Below are 4682 nucleotides of genomic sequence, written 5' to 3' on the forward strand. Positions count from 1 at the left end.
GGGCCACCGTTTCTTGCTAGCACTAGCAAGAGTAGTCTTGATAGTAGCCATCCAAGCTGTAGGAGCACTAGTATCGTCATAGTTGATGCCTTGACGTTGAGCATACCCCTTGGCTACCAATCTAGCCCTATGCTTGTCAAGAGTGCCATCACTCCGATACTTAGTTTTAAAGAACCACTTTTTTTTTTCTGAGAAAAAGATATTGTCATTAGTTATAAGAAACCGCATGTAGGTGACACACCCAAGTGAGGGCAAAGTACGTAAGAGGGGACAATCAGCCCCAACACACCCACCCAAATCACATAAGGCTATGTTATACAATAGGAGGGGGAAAAGTCACACAAGTGGTCCGTAATGCCAGCGAATACCCCCAGGGAGCTGTGATAGAAAAGGGCCCTTCCTCCTGAGACTTGAAGAAGGCTAGTCAGCAGCGAATCAGTGTCAGAGCTCCCCTGCAAGCGATTGTACCGTCCTCGTAGAGTGTGGATGAGCTCCAACTAGAAATCCCAAATGGTCTCGGTAGGTGGGATGGCTCTACCCTCAAAGATCATGTGACATCTAGCCTACCATATGAACCAAACGACAAGGCTGCTGATCAGCTCCCACTAGAGGACCCGCGTTCCAGGGTCCCATTGGTGTGTAGAATAGTCAGACACGTGGATGGTTGAAAGCTTGCCTCTCTGTGCTCTGACAGCAAAACTCATTGCCTCTATCTCCTAGCCTAACATAGGCCCTGAGAGGGTGCCCTAGGTAGTTGCTACCCAAGTGAAGATACTCCCCTTAGACCCTGAGAATATCCTTAGTATCCATAGCTAGATTTGCTGTACCTGAGGGCAATCCCATAAGTAGTGTCGTTGAGTCTCCTGTGTGTGCTCGCAACCCATGAAAGCCATAGAATGGGCCCCGTAGGCCAACTAGGTCCCAATCACAGTGCTTCAATGCACAACTAACCATAGGAAAATCACTGTCCGATGCGGCTGCTGACTCCTCTATATGCGTTGGCAAAAGCGTGTAAAAAATGGTCGAGTGAGGCCCTGCCATCGCCAGTGCTTTGTTGCAGCTGGAATGGCTCCTCAACGAACCGTCAAGATATGGCGTTGCAATCTAGTGTGTATTGGAAGAAGGGGACATCAGGACTGTTCGGATCGGTGAAGGGTTGCACTAGTGCCCCTCTTCTTCTCTCCATCAAGAAGAAGCTGCTACATTGGAGCTCGGCTCGTCTCTCTTTGGTTGCGCGTGTAGTTGTGGCAAATCAGGTGTTGCTTGCCACGATGTGGTACATCACTTCTTGCTGGATCTTCTGGAGTTCTGCATCAGCTAGATCCAACGACTGATCATGAACTTTCTTTGGTCAGGCAGGGATGGGCGGCAGCCCACCAGGGCCAAGGTTGCATGGCCAGTTATCACTTTGTCTACCTCACAAGGGGGCCTTATTAATCGTTGATCAAGCTTGCCAGAGTAGGGCACTCTTGGGCAAGCTTATTGTCAGGGGATTTATGCCAGGTGTGGAGCCCTATAAGGATCTTCTCGAATCTCTTGCGACACACTCTTGTGACGGGTGGTCCTTGGCAACGTGAGACTTGGTTGTTCACAGAGATGTGTGAGGAAAGTCTTGCTTGTAGCCTGTTGAGGACATGGGAGCAGCTCCGATTGACTCTCAGATAGCAGTAACCCACATGTACAGAGGAGTGCTTGCGCCAGCCGCTTGTCTGGAACCCTATGATTTGGATAGAGAGGCCACATTGTGGGTACCAGACAGCAAGTTCCTTGGGCTGCTATGGTGGCTGGACCCACCCACAGCTTGGGGGACTGGCTTGATTTTCGTAGACTACCTATGGATACTCAGAGCACGCACGTGGCTCAGATGCAGGGCAGTGGGATCATGATTCAAGACATTGAGAAGGCTATTGTAGATGCATGGCGTCAGCCCATAGATTCTCCCGCACTAGCCTGGATGGGAGCCTTTATGCGGATGGATATTCTTATTGCAGTCAGAGGATACTCAGAGGATTGTCTGCTTTTCTTCAAGATTGGGGCGGGGTGGGCTTTGCAGACCGAGTTTGCCAGATGGATCCTGATCTGGTTATGCACAATTCTAGATGGCGACTTTGGGCTTGGGAGCAACATCCGCTTGCCAGAATACAATGGGAAGACGCAAACTCTGCAACCCAACCTCCTGAGATGATAGGAAGCCACTCATGGCCTCAACAAAGAAAAGAAATAAGGTAGGGGCAAGAGGGCATCCCTGTCGAACAGATCTAGATAGTGCAGACCGCTTTCCTCTGCCTCATGCCATCAGCACCTGGCTATGTGCTGAAGCGTAAAGAGCCGAGATCCCTCGAATCCAGGTCTCTGGGAATCCCATCCGTAACATCGTCCCCGCCAAAAAACCCCAGTCAACTTTGTCATAAGTCTTCTCAAAATCCAACAAGAGAATGGCTAAATCCTCATTTTGTAGCCTCGCTAATGAAACAGCCTCCCAGAAGGTAAAGATATTGTCAAGGATACTCCTATCCATGACAAATCCAGTCTAAGTGGGGTGAATTAAGAACTCAAGCATCGGTTGCAATCTCAAACTCAGAGCCTTCGCAAAGATTTTGTAGGCTGAGTTTAAGATTCTGATGGGTCTCCACTGTTGCACCTCCTCTCGGTCTCCCCCTGTCCTTGGAAAGCCTCCTAGTCTCCATCACCTCCTGAAAAGCGTATCAAATTGGTCCCAAGAGCTCCTAGTAGCGCATAAAGGAGGGGAGCAAACAATCCTTGCCAGGGCAGTTGTCTCTTGGTAAAGCACGCAAAGTATCAAACAACTCTGATCCCATGAAGGGGGCAAGCAACCGCGTACGCATCTCATCTATTACAATCCTCCTCTTGTGCATCCAATCAACCTAGTGGCTCTCCTCTCTAGAGGGTGAGGGCTCCTTGGTTGAGAGAAAAATGCGGTAAGACTCAGTAGCAATCCCTCCGATCTCATTAGGCTCAGTAGCGCAAGAGCCGCCGGGTCGTCGCAACCGTATAACCCTAGACCTAGAGTGGTGAGGACCAGTCACTTCAAAGAACTCCCCAAAAAAACACTCCCCAGCTATGTCCACTATGAGGCGTGTCGGTGGAAAGAGAGAACTCACGTTGACGCTCCTCAATCTGTTGCAACTCTCGCTGGGCCTGCTCCATGACCCACTCGCTATCAGGATGAGCCTCTAGCTGTCACTGGGGAGAGGCTACACTCCTGTGTAGACAACGCTCCGCCTCTCGCGCAGTAGCTAGTCTCTCCTATGCTACCCCTCTGAGAAGCTCACTCAATTTGGAGAGTGCTCTGCTAATAGCATGAGGTGCATCAAATGTCAAATCCTGTGTCTCTGTCCAAGTCATCTCAATGAGCTCAACCAGCTCCTCGTCAAGTTGTACACTCTTAGGGATGTGAATCAAGTGGGACATCTGGCCGTGTGCATCACAAAAGGACACAACAATTGGCTCATGTTCAAACATCGAGGTCCCAACAAGAATCCCAACTGTTGTGCCCATGGCTCCAAGCTAGTCACTCACATAAAAGCTAGAGATTTTGGACCCACCAATCCTCCTGCTAGAGTGTGAAAAAGTGAGGAGGTCCTACTCTCAGCCAAAGCCCTCATGGTGCCATACATCATCAATCCGCAAAGTCATACATAGTCTCTCCCAAGATGCAAGCTTTGACCCATGCATCGTAGTATGGCTTCCGCCAATCCGATCAGAGGGGCCTCAATCATGTTGAAGCGCACCCCCCCGGTACCAATCCTCAAAGTCATACATAGTCCTCCTGCTAGAGTGTGAAAAAGTGAGGAGGTCCTACTCTCAGCCAAAGCCCTCATGGTGCCATACATCATCAATCCGCAAAGTCATACATAGTCTCTCCCAAGATGCAAGCTTTGACCCATGCATCGTAGTATGGCTTCCGCCAATCCGATCAGAGGGGCCTCAATCATGTTGAAGCGCACCCCCCCGGTACCAATCCTCAACCTCTGACAGCGCATCCACAAGCTAATCCCAAAAACTAGCCCTCGCACTGGCGTGATTTGGGACATAGAGATTGAGAAGACCAAGTTTGACCTCCCCCCATTGCACGACAATCCACTGTGCCCGCCCAGGGACCACTATTCCTCTGTCTACAATGGCATCCTGCCAAGTATCCGCAATAGAAATACATACGCCTTATTGGGCACCAGGAGTACCAAAGCCCACTGACCAAAAAGTCTCACTTTGTCTATGCATCAACTGTCCACATCGTCGAATACAGCTCTCACCAAGGTGATGCTCCTGCAACATGAGAGTCTATGGATCCACCAACTAAGCATCTCTGTGACTACTGTCTCAAGTGGCCCCTACGACACACAATAGCGCCCCCCCCCCCCCCCCATCCCCTGCACATTCTATGAGACGGTCCTCATGGTGCTAGTGGGTACAGATGGAAGCTGCTGCAGCAGCAATACGAGCCATGTTGGAAGAGGGTTTGGACGGCAAGTAGTCAGAGTCCAGAAGACCCCTCCAAGAGGACAGATGATCGATCATGATGCGACTGACCAATGCCCACAGGATGTGTGTAATCGGAAAAATCAAATCTTGTGCCATATCATCCTCATGAATATACATATAACAAGGGCGAATGCATGTCTTCTCAAACACATACATGAGCATGTATCTCTCTCGAGACC

At 50.0% G+C, this 4682-nt stretch overlaps 1 pseudogene; it reads right to left on the reverse strand.

Moving 5' to 3' along the window:
- Window positions 1-251: 251 nt before the first annotated feature.
- Window positions 252-4418, reverse strand: LOC148016932 (uncharacterized; annotated as a pseudogene).
- Between the last annotated feature and the right edge of the window lie 264 nt (window positions 4419-4682).

The sequence above is a fragment of the Lygodium microphyllum genome, chromosome 22 (genome assembly GCF_053477565.2).
Source record: "Lygodium microphyllum isolate KBCC chromosome 22, Lygodium_microphyllum_v1.1.10, whole genome shotgun sequence".
Lineage (NCBI taxonomy): Eukaryota > Viridiplantae > Streptophyta > Polypodiopsida > Schizaeales > Lygodiaceae > Lygodium > Lygodium microphyllum.